At 35.4% G+C, this 17,826-nt stretch overlaps 1 protein-coding gene across 2 annotated transcripts in view; it reads left to right on the plus strand.

Annotated features, from left to right (window-relative positions):
* Nucleotides 1-3,002: 3,002 nt before the first annotated feature.
* The window catches only part of Pcdh15 (protocadherin related 15), a 1,597,439-nt gene continuing 1,582,615 nt past the window's right edge, over nucleotides 3,003-17,826 (plus strand). The window contains exon 1 of one of the 2 annotated variants that reach the window (XM_078041965.1): nucleotides 3,003-3,350. The gene's annotated coding sequence lies outside the window, so the exon portion shown is untranslated. The remainder of the gene's footprint in view (nucleotides 3,351-17,826) is intronic. The other variant, XM_078041960.1, reaches the window with a different exon arrangement.

Consider the following 17,826-nt stretch of genomic DNA (forward strand, 5'->3'; position numbering starts at 1 on the left):
GAGGCGCCTGGGCTTCCCTGTCAGGCAGCTTCCAGCTAGTGCCGGCACCAGGCTGGTGGGAAACGCAGCAGAGGGCGAGCCCCTTCTTTCATGGTTTTGGATCAGAGCCACCCTGGGGGTAAAAGTGAGGGGGCTACATTTCCTGGTGAAAAACCACCCAAGAGCCTTTTGGAGCATTGTTCCTACTTTGGGAAAGCGGGTCAACAGCTCAAAACCGACTCGGGTTTCCTTCCCTGGAGGCTTGGCTTGCGGGCGAGCGCGGTGCTGACCTAACCCGGCACCGCGGTTTTTCCACGCCCAGAGGGCCCTTCTCCACCCTCGGTGCAAAAGGCGCCGCGCGGTCAGGCAGTAGATCCAGTGAGAGGAACGAGTCCCCAAGGGGTGGGGGTGCCACCTTCCTCCCAAAGCCTCCTGATAATCAACTACAGACCAGCTTCCTGGGTGTAGGTCACGTAATATGTTCGGGGCAGAAAAGGGATTCTAGCAGAATGCCTTCAGCTATTGCTTGCGTAGCGCTAGAGTAGGCGCATCCGGGTTCCCACCCAGGCTTCCAACACACTCTGGCTCAGCACCCAGACTCTTTCAAGAATAAAATCGGTAAGATTCTCTTGACAACCTTCGCTCGTGTCTGTCAAGAGCAATGTTCTCTGAAGTCACTGGCCATCAGAAAAGCCTCCATCTCCCATCTCGGAGATTGGGAGTAGGGTGATTGCTGTAGGGGATCCAATGAAATCCAGCAAGCATTGATCTTCACTGCTCTGACAATCCAAAAGCATTTAGAAGGAGTGCTGGATTTGCATGATAGGAAACCTTCTAGTGGGTTTGGGAGTGTAGTTGTCAACAAAACAAATTAACATTGCCCCCCGATAGAGTTTCAGTAGAAACTTGTTTATGTAATGAAAAATTAAAATTGATTTATATTATTAATGCATTTTTTAAAGCCTTCCAATGTTCTGCTCCCTTCCCCACTGCCAGCGTCTTTTGGGGTGTAGTCGCTACAAAGAGTAACAATACTGTCACGGTTGTCAGTTTCTAAAGTTTCCAACGCCTTTACAGCAATGCCTCTCCACAAAGTTTGATCAGATCCTCCCTCTAGCTGAGGGTCAGTAAGAGTGGAAACTCTAGAAGTAACGCATAAAATGACTCCCAGGTGAGTATCCTGAAAAGATTACTTAGGGAGTCGACCAGTATTTGAAGGTTCTCAATGAACAACCTTTGCTAACCCACAAAAGTAAATGCGCACACATCCTCGCGCAGAGTTAAGAATAATTTCCCGTGGGCGACCACTAGAGGGAGGGTCGCTAGATGTTAGTACCAGATGGGATAAATATGGAGCCTGCTATCTGATGGAATTTGCCTTTAAGTCACATTTAAAAATCTTCAATGAGGGCGATCAAGGTGACTATAGTCAGGTTGGAGGTACAGGGCGCTGGGGTGGGGGGCTTTAATTGTACCTGCCTGCGGTTGGCACTTACAGATTCCTTTTGTCTTGAGATGCTGCATTCCGTTATGGCTTCTTCACTACTTTCTACCAGTCTCAAATTGGGCAGCACAGAGCTATGGATCCTATTAAGTGGCTCAGGTGGTAATTTCTTTTTCTTGAAGGGAATGTGTAGGAAAGTACCGCGGAAATGGGAATTCTGCTTTCTGAATTACCTATCCAGCTGTTTCGTCTGATTTTGTAGCTGTAAAAACACAGCTGATATATCATTGGGCTAGCAAAAATGTGCAATTGGTTGGAAATAGAATTGGTCATTTCTTACAGGGGAAAAATATCCAAAATCTTCTTTTTTTTTATTTCTGAGTTTGAGAGTTTGATTTCTCAACGCCAACTTGGAAATTGTTACAAAACCTTAGAAAATAACCCTTGGAGTATTACGTTAAGAGATATTACTTCCCTGTGCAAAGGCACTTAAATTACTACTAGATTTCTGAATATGAAATTACCTTAGGGAAATAAAAGATAAGGGCCATCTGAACACATGAATACTTTCACTTATTGTGACTCTGAATTTGGAAATGGGCAGTGGGGGTAAGGGAAGATTATTATCGTCATTGAAAATATTAAGATTGGAAAGTCTGTGTCTCAGTGGATTTCACTAACTTTGCTAAATGAATCAGACTGATGACTCAAACAAGAGCGAAAAGGGAAAGTGATTTCCGTGAAAACCAAGTGTTGAGCGTCTTGTCTTGGTGACCCAATACTGGGTGCGCGCGCGCAGAGTGGCCAGACCTTCTCCACGCAGCTCTGGCTCTGTACAATTCCGCAAGCGCACCCAAGGCAGAAATGCCACCAGTATACCGCTTCAGATGATGGGCTTGGGTGTTCAGCATTACACAGCGCCACCAGCGCTTCTTTTTTTCTCTCCGAAGTCAGACACTCTCAACAGCACCAGCAGCAGATAGCCCTATGTGCGCTACAACTGGTGGGGCGGGGAGACCTGGCGCTCAACCCGCCAGCACGGCTGGTGCTGACGTCCATTCAGGCCTTTAAATGTGTGTCTCCCTACGCAGGAGAGAACAGACTTTGTAGCAGTCACTTTGCCCGAAGGGAGACGCGTCAAGCGACAGCTCTGACTCCCCGCTCTCTTCCTGGAGCTGCGTTTATCTCTGTCCTCTTTGCACCAAGTCCCTGCCAGCCACTCCAGCAAGAGGCGCATTTGGTACAAGCACCTCAAGCGTGAACCAACAGGACTCCCCATGCCCCGTGCTTTTCCGATGGACTTGAAGATGAAAGATTGCGAGGTGTGCCCGGAGATCGCTCCAGGAGCAGGGAGCATCTTCTAGATTTTGGTGTGTGTGTATTTGGGGGCGGGGGGCGTGCGGTTCTCAAAACTGGTGAAAGCGTCCTCTGAGCATCCGCATCTGCAACTTGTTTTGGTTTCTTCTCACTCGTGTATGTGCGGTTACAACATCAAAGTTTTTCTCCTTTACGAGCAAAAAAATGTCATTTTAATTATCCTCCCCCCCCCCCCGCGCTGTCTCTGCCAGGCCTTCTAGCTGGGCGGTGAGTAGATAGCGGGGCGCGCAGTGTGGCAGCGGCAGCGGAGATTGGCGCGGTCAGAAGCAGCGGAAGGGAAGAAGCTGCTGCTGGGGACTCCCTGGGTGACCCTTTGCCAAGCAAAAGAGCCAGAACCTTCCGGGACGCTGGTGCCTGCACACTGGATTTTAAACACCATCCTGGTTGTGAGACTCTGTCCCTTTTTCTCAATTGGTAACTAGTGGAGAGCGAAGCGCTTGGCAGGAGCGCTCTGCGGGACCTAACCTCCTGGCTGCTTGGGATCTGTGCGTCCGCTGCTGCGGAAGGAGCGAAGTGGAGGACGCCAGCCGTTGCTTACTGGAGCCTGGAGGTAGGCAAGGGGGTGGGATCCTGATTCTCCTGCTGAGCCCAGATTCCAAAACGGTGTCTGGTTTCATGGAGACAAGACTGTCTTCTCACCCTCATTTTCCTTCTCACCCCCACCCTTTTTGGATTCAGGCTCAGGAATAACCAAATCCACTGCACCAGCAAGGTGGATTACCTCCACCACTCACCTCCTGAATGCCTGGCTTCTTCCGTATATAGTCGTGGTGTTGGGGGAATGTGAGTTTCCTAGGGAAGTTGTTGCTTTACAGAATTTGAAAATGTCCAAGTTGATTGTATTCAGTTTCTTAAAGGATGTTTCCTGTGGGCAAGAATTATGGGAAATAAATGTCAGTGTCACAGACAGCTGCAATAACAGCTCAGAAATCTTTATTTTCATCCAAAAGTTTTCCCCATGCAAGTTTTCTCAATGTCCAGATGGAGTCAATGGAGACTTGGCTTGTTCCATTATATTTGAACGGGAGGGGAATCTTGTCCTTCTACTTTAAAGTAAAGTATAATATCAAGGACATTGTAGTTTCTTCTCCACCCCCCTCCCCGCCCCATTAACTACTGTGACTGTTGAAAGGAAGGCTTTTTACAGTGTGCAGTGACGATGAAGTATTTTCTTTTTCCATACTTGCCTGAAGTTTTTATTTAAATATATGACCCTTTTTAGTTGAGAAACAATTTTGGGGTAAGACTGAACTAAATATTTTTTAATGCAATTCAGCAAGTAAGAGTTTGTATATGGTATGTGGTAAATAGAATGTGTAATTGATTCCTACTCTTGCAATTTAGCTAATATAAGGATTACATGAAATGATAGAAACAACTATTGAATTTTGGCAAACTTTCTTTTATAACTGTGGGGAAATTTTAAAAATCAATATTAAAGCTTGGTAAAACTTGGGTATCAAGGATATGAAGGTACTGGTACTGAGGAAAACAGAGGCAAGTTAACTTTAACAGGGTGGTTTATTGAAAAATAGTGCTTGGGATTTCATAGCTACATATGGTAATCAGTGAAATAAATGAACCAGTTAGTATTCTGAGCTTGCAATATTTGGCTCCATAGAGAGACTGCTGTTACATTTCATTTCCACTCTCATTTGTGGGAATAAAATAATGTGAGGTGGATTTATCCACTTCCTCACACTCTTATGCTATAGATTTCAGGATTCGCTCAAAAGCAGAGGGAGACAGGGACCAATATCTGACTCCATTAAACAACATCATCTTTCCTCTACAAAAGACCTTCACATATATTGGAAGTACCAGAATACGGAACTACCCCACCCTCACTTTTTTCTCTTAACTCCTGTGCACTTGTAGCTTCCAATTTGGCCCTAAATCTCTCTGCAATAGGCCTTTTTACTCATGTGTTTTCCCCCACAGGGCAGCTCAGAATTAGGGTTACTCTGAATTGAAATAACACTTTGACATGTACTTTGAGGAGTTGTTGGGTAGAAACCATGTATGCCCAGGCTCCTTGCTGAGCCAGATGTGTGGGGCACCTGAGAGGATTAGGGCCCCACTGAATACAACTGAAGTGACAGGCAGTCATACTTAGGAACAGGAACTGTAGTACTTAGTGAGAATTAGGTTACAATAGAAGGGAAGGAAAAATGAAATAAAAAAATGTAGAGGTTTCTGTATTATCTTTAGCAGAAATCAGCCTTATCTTAGATCTGCATGAGCAGGTTTATCTCAAAGGGCAGATTCTTTGCTTGGTAAATGCTTCAAAAAGACTTGAGAATCCCAAGAAAATAAACAAATCTCATTTGCAGTTATTGACTTTCAAACAAACTATGTAGTCAGGGTATAGAATAGTTTTTCTCAAAATTTAGTGCCTGAGGACGGGTTACAATTGCAATTTGTAATCCCCAATACAGAGAAACTGGTTCAGGAGGGTCCAGTTAACTAACTATATATTTAGCACCATGGCTGATTCCAATTCTTCTACTTCAAGACTCATCCTGTGAAAATTATAGGCTTGGTGTTAACGAACTTGCTTCAGAGAGGGAATGTGTCATAGTAGCATGTTCATCTGAAAACTTTGCCTGGTATTTGTCATCGTCTTAAATTTTTCTATTTTTTCTTTGTCAATGACATTATATTGTCATGTCTGACCTGTTAGGTGATGACTATTCTCAAATACTAATCTATCGATCTATCATTTGTATATTTGCAACCCTGGATGGTGGCTATTTGAGGTTAAAACTGGATGACAGTGATAGTACTGAGGTGATGGAAAGGCTTTACCATTGTTGAGATCTTAGGTTGAAAACAAAAGAAAGAAATCAATGTAGTGATGGGTTTGGTTAGGTGATAACTTGAAGTATATATTGTGATGATTACTTTCTCACTAGAGGAATAACTGTTTTTATATGTTCACCTTTTTATTTCACATACTTACTTATTTATCTTTTTTCTTCATTATGCAAAACAGTTCAGGTAGCTTCCATGAAAGTATAGAAAGAGAAAATAAACCTGAAAAAACCCTACAACTGATTTTTTTCTAGTGAACATCTTAATTTTCATTTATAAAACTTCCCAAAGGTTAACATAAAAGTGAGGGAATTAATTGATGAAATTGTAAACCCAATGGTGAGATTGGTCATGTCTTTGGTCTTTTTTGAAAGTGACATCTCTTTGAAATTAATTATTTCTTCTACTCTTCACAGGCAAGGGAAGTTGGTCATATTACCATGGTTTTCAATCCTTGTGGTAGTCATAGACACTGTGGTATCAGAGTTCTCATTTATTTCTTTAAGACTATTTTCTTATGCAATGCTATTTGGACAGAACATGTTTTTCAGTTGTAAGTATTTTGAGTTTTAAAAAAAGTTTATACAATAACTGTTCAGCATCACATTTGAGTAGGGTAAAGAGATACTGTATTTTCTACAAGCAAAACAAAACATTTTAATCAACTGGCTTTCCCCAGGCCACCTTATGTTCTATCAAATTGTTATTTGTCTTTTATTTTAAACTATGTGTATGTTAATTTTTTTTTTTAAAAAAGGCAACTTGCATGCTTTAATGGAAAATGTTTTCAATAGTAACACCACAGATTAAGGTGAATTACAAGGTTATTTTTGAGTTTTTTTTGTTTGTTGAACTTCCAGTAATCTCTTCAGATTTTGGTTGTTGGCATTCTTAAGAATTTGGAGACCTGTGCAAGAAATTACAAAACTAAATCTCAGCAAAGTAATCTAAGTCAAAGAGAGGTATGATTTTGCTTCATATTAACAACAAATCATATGTTATGATTGATATAAGGAGTTTGAAATATAATACCACAGCATCCAAGATTTTTGCAGTAGTTTAAAAGGTTTTTCTTTTTTAAATTAACGACACCACTGATGGCAAACACCATTCATTTCTAAATATACAAAAAGTATACAGAATTTTGTTTTGGAGTTTTAGAAATTCCTTTTTCTATCACATAGCCCCTCTCCCCCAGGGGTGAAAGAGTAGGCCACATGGTGGTGCTATTGGGATGCATAATATTTTGAATAATTCTACCATTTAAACCATTTTTAGTTACAACTATACCAATGGAAACATGGAGTTTTCTCTAATGATAGATTTTCTCACAGTATCCCTCAATTAAAAAAACAAACAAACAATAGATATCCATTAAAAGTCTTCATTGCCCATTATTGATGAGGACTTCCTTTAAAAATATAATTCCTCAATCTCTGTCCAAGAAGACCTCGTATCAGTGACTCCTATCTTTTCTTCCCCCTCTCTCTTTCCTGTGTTCTGATATAAATCACATCATATTTAAAGAAGATATGATTTTCTAAATGTTTTAACATACATCAGAAATATTTTTTTCATTACAATGTTGTATGTTTTCTCATTTTTGTCCTAAATTCATAAAATCAGAATGGTTTCTCATACACTATCTGAATGTGTGTTTACATTGAATACATCCATGCTACCTGACAAAAGAAAAATCCATTCACACTTACAGTCAGGGATCTAATGGGTTCTTTAATGGGGTATTGCTTTGCATTTTGAAAGAGGACCACTAGAAAAGAACAAATTTTAACACCTTTCTTACAAAGGTTTTCAGGTCCTTAGACAAAAACTATTACAACCCACATCACAAAACACAGGCACTTCTGTGTAAGGTCAATTTGTCAACCTGAATGAAATCTACTGGTTTGATAGCTCATGTCTAAAGTGCCAAAGTTTACCCAAAGTGTTTTTGTATAAACAGGAGACAAATCAGATTTAAAAAAGAGAAGAGGACATTAACAGTAAAAACTCCAGGGAACAGGAGGTAAAATCCAGGGACTAGAAAGACATTATAAAGATGACCCAAATGATAGATCCTCATCCTTTTTTGGCTTGGCATTTGGCCAGGTTTTTTCAGTAGATGCAGACTGGAAGAGAGTTCTGTAGTAAAAAGAATAAACCCCAAAGAGAGACGAAATCATAATATCTGTATTTTCTTTGAGAGTTTGGGGGAGGATGTTTATGCCCATCTCTTTCCCAAGGTAGTTCTTCTGACAATTAGAAAAATTGTTTATATGATACAAACTTAAAAGTTTTGTTTATGATGAAAAGTGATTACTTTCTTTGATTCTTAAAACTGTAATGTAGTTGTCTTCTAAGAAGTACGTCTCCTTGTTTAATTTTTAGCAAAATCTCTGCAATTGGCCAATCATGTTATTTAAATAAAATGCCTTAAAATTTATGAAAAATAAACTCTTACGCATAGATGCTTCTGGACCCTCTCATGCAACTCCATAAAATACAGTGAAAAAGACATATTGGCTCATGTTTTTAAGATGATTCAAACATTAGAAATGACTTATATAACTTTAGGTGTTTCCTGCCATTCTTACATTTGTTGTTTGTGAACCAACCACTTAAATCCTCACCTCTTTGGCACTAAATTTCTTTCAGGAGTGAAGCATAGAAGAAAAAGGAAGTATAACTATTGGTTTTGACTTGATACTTTGATCTATGACTGATATAAAGAAGAGGCTTTACGTTTAAAATGTTCTCATTTTTATATATAACTCAAGTAAGAAAATAATATATATGATATATCAAGTAAGAAAATTATATATATGATATGTATTTAAAATGTATGTGTGCATGCATATATATTAAGATTTTTCTTCTAAACTTCACATTTTATATCTACCCCTTTTCATTCCAAATTTCTTTCCCCATTGCCATTGAGGGGTAACATTGCTGAATAATAAATTATTGCATTATGTGTGCTTTACTCAAAATTCTTTCATAGGAATATTTTGAAAGCACAACTAATGAATAGCCATAAGTTAAAAACTCATAATGATAACATAGGTCTTATTATTTTCTTTCCTAATACAATAAACCAAATATTGTTCAAATTATTATTTATAGATTTCAGTATGCTAAGAAGAATAAAAAATAATTGAGTTCAATGAAGTTGTGATTTAATCACTGGATAAATCAACAGAATCTGATTGCTATTTTAAAAATAGCTTTGTAATGTTAATACAATATATGTATATATTCAGAACAATTCTTACTAATGCATTATGTATTAAATTCTTATCTGCATAACATTTTATGTTCTTTTAAATGGGTTTATAAATGGTGAACAGGAGTTAAAACTTATTCAAGTGTCTTTAGCTGCAAAGATGTATATAGTATATAAGATGAGCTGATATCATTACTTTCATTTTATTTTATATAGCTTAATTTTAAAGAGTTATAGCTGTTGAGTTCTAATAGTTTAATACAATTCAAAAAATAATTCTATATAGATTATTATAACAGTGCTAACACATATTATCTGTGATTTTTTTCAACAAACATGAAAACTTGATACTCTGTGTTTTAATTTCTTGTATTCTTTCCTCTTACATATTATACTTACTTATTAAAAATGCAATGGTATATTTGATGGGTGTAAACATTCAAATTTGACACTCAGAAGAATTAATATTTTCTTTGTAAAAATTCTGAAAATTGTAATAAGTGAACATAATAATAACTAAAAATGTGACATCATAATAACTGGGTATTTTGATTTCTCTCTTTAGTTTTCTGAAATATGTATTCCCTATAAAGAAAACAGCATGTAGTTTAAACTTTTGTAAGTTTATATTCTTACTAGCATTTTTGTAGTCAACTATAAAAATTATGACCCTATGAAACCGCACATAACACACTTGCACAAAAACCTAAAATAATATGTAAAAATACCCACAATTCCCAATATCCCCCCAGTTATTTACATTCTGAAATATATTTATACTCTACTAATACTTATCTCTTTGGATGCTTTGCAATGGAGAATTACAATTCATCTAGGCCATGGCATGCTGATGATTTTTGTGGTGCATTGAGGAATTGCAAACCCATTTTAAGCATCTAAAATTAACAGATTAAATTAGGTGAAAAAGCAGAATGAGTCTGCATTTCCCACCGTGGGCACATACTTAGAATAGGGCATATTGGTTATTAAAAATAGGAGAGAATTTGAGCAAGAGAGCAATACCCCTATCCATCTTCCAGTTAGGAAAAAAACAAAAACAAAAGCATTTTAGGTTCAGTCATGGAGGAAAAGACTAATTTCTCTAGGAAAAAAATTTGATTAATTAATAAAGAAAAAGTTGTACAATGAAAAACTCCCTGTAATGAGTTTTAAATGATTACAAATTGAACTTGCCAATATTTAAAATAAATACTATGTTTTATTCCTACATTCAGTATTGTTATTCTGGAAAACTACATTAAAGATAACCAAAAACACACTTCAGAAATTTTAAATGCTAATGTAATGCTTTACATGTAGATATAAAATAATAAATAACCATATATTAGTTACTTTATGCAAGTTATTACTTACAGTACTTTATATTTATTAACAATTCTTGATGGTATTGAAAGTAAATACCATCAGTCATAATAATCACAGTTTGGACTGACCTTGCTAAAGTCAACTCTAGCAATATGTGATTGTGTTTGCCACAACCAATTCTACTCTGAAATTGTTCTATTCTTGTGGTATATTTACATGTATTATATAGAAGTCATCTTAACATGAAAGCTTATATTTTATATTTTTATAAGTTAGTTTTATGACTGATGCATAATTTTTCTTCTTCACTAAAGGGAGAAATCCCTAATATTACATTTAAGCCACACAGTATTGCATTTGATGTCTGCATATGTGGTATATGCAAGGTATAGCTATTTCTGAAAAGAAAGTTTTACTTGCAGTGTTAGCCAAGTAACTTTACAATCCTGCTTTTATTGTTTGCACATGCAAATATTTGATTTTTAACTTAATTCAAACTTCATCAAGTTTTTTTTTTCCTGTTTTGTAAAATGTGGTAGCTCTTCATCATTCATTTGTCATTATGTTTAGGCATTATTCTCTTCATGTGTATCCATCCAGATTGGGATTCTGGATGACGAATAATGTTCTTATACTGTGGATCCCAGAGAATTGGTCCACTACTCAGTTTTTAGGTCAGTACACTGCAGTGATTATTGGCACAAGGTCAGCAGCTGGGTTTCCAGGTTCCAATGTCTAGTAACTATGCAACTGGGTGTTTTACTTCAGTTTCCTCGCTGATTGTACTTCAGAGAATTTCAAGACTGGGGGAGAACAGTAGAAATAGTAAGAAGTCAATATGAATACTAGGTCGTTTGATGTATATGTGAAGACCTTGTTAGTAAAACATACATATACAGATATACATAAATAAAAATACAGTTGAAACTCTTCAGAAATATTCGTTTTTCCACCATTTTAAAGTTTATTTTAAAATAAAATTTAAAAAACCTACAACAAAATAACATCTGTATAAATCCTATCAGAGTGTAACTGGAAGGTTTTACCTAAGTGAATTTCCTAATGAATGGCTAGCTTAACTAAAAATCAAACAAAACAAATTAACAAAGAAAAGGACAGTATTCTTGGTGTTCAGTGAATATTTTAATTTTTAAATAGCTACAATAAAAAAATAAAACTAGTACTGCAGTGAATGAAACCAATTGGATTTCTTCTGGAATTTTATTTATTTTACATCATCATACTTGTTGAAAATTATCTGAAACAGATATAGAATAATTGTATTTCTCGTTGTAAGGACTCCACATTTTATCCTAATTTCATTAGAATTGCATTTATAGAATATTCTTCTTTGTAAGCTCTTCTTTATTTCTTTTTTTTTTTTCTTTTCCAGAGTAAAAACAATGTCCTTCAGGCTTCTTTACTATCTGGGACCATCAATTAAAAGTTAAAGTAAAATGAACTTAAAAGTCTAGATAGAAAATGAAGTCGTACAATTGTGTTCAGTCCTAAAAACTGATTAGTACAAAAGAGAGATTTGTGTGGGAGGTTAAGCCTTTAGACTTAGTAGCCATATTGTCTTATCCGTTGCCATGCTGAACTAAAGGAGTTCTTCCAATTTAAATGATCATTATCAGACAGGTAATTAGGAGGATAGAAATTAAAAGAAAGAGCACTGGAGAACTTATTAAGTGATTTCACTCTAAAACAATATAGAATCAATACGGTTCCTCTGGATATGTGTACCCTAATTGTTAGAGAATATAAGCACAGTGGACCTCCTGCTTGGGAATCATCTGGCTACGTTCAGATATCAGGTTCCAAGCCAGTGTAATGTTTGAAGATAAAATTCTGCTGGTACTCATTGATCTACTGGATTAGTCATCTGCTTTTGTGTAGTTTTTCAACAGAAAAAATGTGAAGACATTGTTTCTCTTTCATGAGCATACTGCATATTATTTAAGTCTTTTATTGTTTGCAGTAATTGTAGTGAAGATTATACCCTCTTATTAGAGACGTGTTATTAATGTGAGTATTCTGTAGTGTTAAGTCATTACACTTTCAATGTATAATGTGCAACAGGGTCAGGAAAATTATAATAAATACCAATACTTGGAAAGAGAAAGAATAGGAGATACATCAGAGACAGTGATCTTTGGGGAATATATTCCATTTCATTCTGGTTTGCAAATTAGTAATTTATTTCCAAGCTCGTTTTTTTCTTGAAATACCTTACTATATCAGTCAGGTATCTCTAGGGAAATAACTGATAGGGTATATATTGATTTATGACACAATTTATTATGGGAATTGACTCATGCAATTATGGAGGCTGAGATTTCTGAGGATGTGCAATCTGCAAGTCATATACCCAGAAAGCCAGATATGCAGTTCATCTCCAAGGATGATTCAAGAATTGTGCAGCTCAAACCAGCAGTAATTAAAAAGCTCCATTGAGGAATTACAGCAGTAGGCTCTTCTACTATAAACTTGGAAGTAAAAGGAAGAAAATGTCTGATTGATTACAATTTTTCAGTTGCCCTATTTGGTCTTCCTCATTGCAAAGTCCCCACTTATGAAAGTTTCTTGGTTGTTTCTGAATGATTGAGGTTAAATTCTGTTTTTCTTTAATATAGGCCTTCACACAAATAGCTAAAGTTAAATTTTGCTTATGTTGGTAAATTAAGCAAGGTTGAGGTCACTTAAGATGACTAACTGACTTTGTCTGCTCAGGAATTGTTAAGGCTTGGTCTACATTTTAATTAAATTTTATGTTTTATCAAAGATCTGGACATCCCTTGACATGCAAAATTAAGTTTCTTTGTCTTCCCAGGATCTGATAATTTCCTTGCTACCATCAACAGACTGATAGCTGAGATTTTAGTTTTGTTACAACATTACTGCTATTGTGTGTGTGTGTGTGGGGGGGGTGTGCGCGTCAGGAATTGAACTCAGGAGCACTTAACTCTGAGCTACATACCCAGCCCTCTTAATATTTTATCTTGAGATGAGTTTCACTGAATTGCTCAGGGCCTCACTAAGTTGCGGAAGCTGGTTTTAAACCTGTGATGCTCTTGCCTTAGCTTCTCTATCCCCTGGAAATACAATCATATGCTAACATACTCAGCTACATATCTCACTTCTTAGTACAATTTTCCCCTAATTTCAGCATGTTATGATTTGGATGGGAGGTGTCCCCCAAAATCTCACGTGTGAGACAGTGCAAGAAGTTTCAGAGGAGAAATGATTGGTTGTAAGAGTCTTAACCCAATCAGTGATTTAATCCCCTGATAGGGATTAACTGGTAACTGAACTGGTAGAGTATAGCTGGAAGGGGTGGGAATTTGGGCATCCCTTTGGGTATATGTTTGTCTCTGGCCAGTGGAGTCTCTTCCTGCCTTCTTGATCACTATGATGTGAGCTGCTTCCCTCTGCCACACTCCCCCACTGTAATGTTCAGCCTCACCTTGAGCCCCAAGGAATGGAACCAGCTTTCTGTGGACTAAGATCTCTGAAACCATGAACCCTCAAATAAATTTTTCCTCCTCTATAATACTGCTGGTTGGCTCCTTTTAGTCACAGCAGTGAAATAGCTGACGAAAACACATCATAATACATAACAGTGATGAAAACTAAAAATGAGGAAAAAATTATTATCTCTAACACTGAAAAGTATCCCAGTTAATTTTTACTTGCCTGTAATTCTTTGTCTAGCTCCTTCTTATTTAAATGAAACAAATGAGTTTTTTAATTTATAAATTTACTAGAGACATTTTTATGCCAACATCTCTCTGGCTCTCAGTGGTTCTATACATATGATGTAAGTTTCATTAATATCTCTAATGATACAATCTGGTACCAGATTGAATTAGATTTACTGATGTGTTTTGCTACTGTGCTTTCATTTTATAAAAGTTGATTTTTCTGTCAGTACTTGTAATTTGAAGATCTTTATCTTGAAATCTAAATTTTGGGGTTTTTTTTCTTTCAACTTTCTGCATGGTATTGAGCAGCTGCAACAGAGCAAATGTCCTTTCAGTTAGATACAGTGTGCTGATGCAATACTATAATATTATCAGTGACCTCACTTTAATCTCAATACTGCTGTTTCTATATGGCTTCACTTTGGCAATATTATAAATAATTCTTCCAGAAATATTTTTATATATCTTTGTGGATATCCTCAATTACTCTTTTATGATAAATTTCTTATGATAAATTGGCAGAAAATTATTGGCCTAAATTATACGTGTAGAGAGGAAGCTCTTTGCTCTCATGGTTATATTTTCCAATCTTATTGCTATTTTTCATTGTGTGGTTTTTAGGGATGAGATTGATCTTTAATGTTTGACAATTTTTCACTAATGTATCTTCATTTCTAAAATGATTTCATGTCATTTTGCAGTTTTTTCCAATGAGTAATAGATTTGTTATTTACTTCTGTTTTTATAATTTGGCATCTTGCATTCAACTTTTGATAGTTTATTTGAATACGTGCTTCTATTGTTAAAATAGTTATGTCAAATCTATTAATCTTTCCCATTGTACTTTCTGCCTTTATTTGCATACAAAGTTTTACCACTATATAATCATTTGAATATTCACTATTTTAAAGTTTTGTTTTGCATTTAATGTGAGCTAATTATATTGTAAAATATTTAGGAGGATGTGATTTTTAATCAATTTGAAAATAATTAACCAATTATCTAATGATCATTTAATGAATAGTTTAATGTTCTATAATGTAATATTTTATAATGTAAAAATACAGCTCCAAATTAATGTTCAGTGCTTCCTAAAAATGGAAAATTATTTCAAGTTATTTTGAAAGGCACAATTTTCTATCATTTGTAAATGACATCTTGTGTATTTTTGTCTGGTGATGTTACAGGGAACAATGACATCATCAAACTAAGATAACCTTGGTTATTATACTGACATATTAGTCTGACTAACATACTACTTATTTTTAAAGTCAGATTCTGCAAGAAGTATGGAATTCCTCTAGGAAGGTTTTTAGAAATAAATCAAGCATATTGGTTTGTTTAAAAACCTAAGGTTTGAGGATTATTATATACAAACCGAAACCACACTACTCTAAAAAAAAAAATTTGGCAAAGTTTTAACATCAGTAAAAATAGTAGTCTTTCTACTTCAAATAATAGTAACATGCTGTTTAAAATTGTGTTGAAATTTTATTTGGAAATCACCTTCAGAGGAAAGTGTACTTTGAATTATTGCCTCTAGATTATTTTTGTTATAGAAGATACTATTAGAATAAAAATGCCTAACAAAAAAATATTTTAGGAGTTGCTTTATCACCCATGCGTTTAAACTGTAGAACAAACTCTTTTACACCAAGTGTCTCGGTAGCTACTTGGTGTTCTTTCCAATAAGATAGACCTTTTTATGTTTTACTGTGAATCTGAAAGAGCTGCTATAAAATTAATGAATATGTCGGAATTCATTACAGTCTCTAAAAAGAATGGATTTCTGTCTGCTGGTCTCTATTTTAGAGATGAGTTGAGGAAAGTGAACATCCCTATTTTAAATAATGTCTGCTCAGAAACTGAATTTATTATGTACTTCCTGTCTGTTCACTGATATACATTTGGCATTTCAAAATTTAAACAAAAAAACCTTTACATTTACTTTTCTTTATTTTTTAAATTCCCTTTCTTATTGGATTAGAAATATATAACATGCATTGTTTACATGCCATTTATAAGGGAGTGGAAATATATTTAGCAACTGAAGCTTCTATCAACATTTGTCCTATGAATGATGTATATCTTTTCTCCCTTGAGCAGTGTGGATAAGAATTTGTAGAAGAGAAGGAAGAAAAATTCTATGAACCTAAATTAAACACTGTATTTTGAAGCTTATACATTAGCCATGGAAGTTCACAATTATTGAAGATATAAGGGTCTTTTTAAAATATCTGGTTTTCTGTTTTGAATAGTGTCTTATATGTCTGACTAACATATATTAGGTTATATTATTGTTTTTAATTTATTATTTTTTCACATTTTATTAGTGCATTATAGTTGTACATAATGATGGGATTTATTGTTGCACATTCATACATGCATATGATATAACAATAAATTTGGCTAATATTACTTACCAGCAATTCTTCACTCCCTCCCACCTCCCATCCCTTGGTTCCTTTCCTCTACTGATCTCTCTTTGACTTTTAGGAGATCTCTTCCCACCTTTGTTTTCCTTTTCCACTCTAGCCTCCACATATGAGAGAAGACACACAGTCCTTGACCTGAGTTTGAGTTATTTCACTTAACATAATGATCTGTAGTTTCATCCATTTTCCTGCAATTGGCATGATATAATTTCTCTTTACAGCTGAATAAAACTCCATTGTGTGTGTGTGTGTGTGTGTGTGTCACATTTTCTTTATTCATTCATCTGCTGATTGACACCTAAACTGGTTCCAAAATTTAGCTATTGTGAATCATGCTGCTATAAACATTGGTATGTATGAGGACTTTAATTCTCAAGATAAATACTGAGGAGGGGTATAGTTCAGACACATGGTGGCTCCATTTCTAGTCTTTTGAGGAATCTGCATGCTGATTTCCATAGTGACTGTGTTTATTTACAATCCTCCCAAGAGTATAAAAGTATTGTTTTTACTCAACATCCTGTCCAATATTTGTTATTATTTGTATTCTTGATGACTGGCATTCTGACTGGTGTGAAATAAAATCTCAGTGTAGTTTTGATTTGCTTTTTCTTAATTGTTAATTATGTTGAACATTTTTTTCATTTATGTATTGTTCATTTGTATTTCTTCTTTTTTTGAAAAGTGTCTGTTTAATTCATTTATCCATTTGTCAATTGGATTGTTTGATTTTTTGGTTTACTTATTTTTAGTTTTTTATTCAGTCTAGATGTTAGTCTACTGTCATAAGAGTAAGTAGCAAAGATTTTCTTCCATTCTGTAGATTCTATGTTTTAATTTCTAATTGTTTCCTTTTCTATACAGAAGCTTTTTTAATATGATGCCATTTCATTTTTTAATTCTTGACATTATTTCCTGAGTTTTAGGTGTCCTATTGAGAAATTTATTGCCTGAGCCTACATACTGGAGTTTTTCACACACATTTTCTTCTAGGAGTTCCATAATTTCTGGTCTAATTCCTAAGTTTTTAGTCTATTTTGAGTTAAAGTCTATGCATGGTGAGAGACAAGGGTCTAGTTTCATTCTTCTACATATGGATAATAAGGTTTTCCCAGGATAATTTATTTTAAAAAGGCTGTTTCTTCTCCAGTTTATGTTTTTGGCATCTTTGTCAAGGATCAGATGACTTTTAGATGTGTGGGTTTGTCTTTATGTCTTCTATTTTATATTGTGGTCTATGTGTCTGTTTTTATGCCAGTAACATGCAGTTTTTGTTACTTTAGCTCTGTGTCATAACTTGAAGTCAGGTATTGTGATGCCCCCAATAGCTTTTTTGGCCTAGAATTGCTTTGGTTATTCATTCCAAATGAATTTAGAACTGTATTTTTTTTTTTTTTTTTTAGTTCTGTGAAATGTGTCATTGGTACTTTTATGGAAATTGCATTGAATCTGTATATTGCTTTTGGGAGTATGACCATTTTAACAATATTAATTCTGTCCAGACATCCAAGAACATGGAAGGTC

Source organism: Ictidomys tridecemlineatus, chromosome 1 (assembly GCF_052094955.1).
Source record: "Ictidomys tridecemlineatus isolate mIctTri1 chromosome 1, mIctTri1.hap1, whole genome shotgun sequence".
Classification (NCBI taxonomy): domain Eukaryota; kingdom Metazoa; phylum Chordata; class Mammalia; order Rodentia; family Sciuridae; genus Ictidomys; species Ictidomys tridecemlineatus.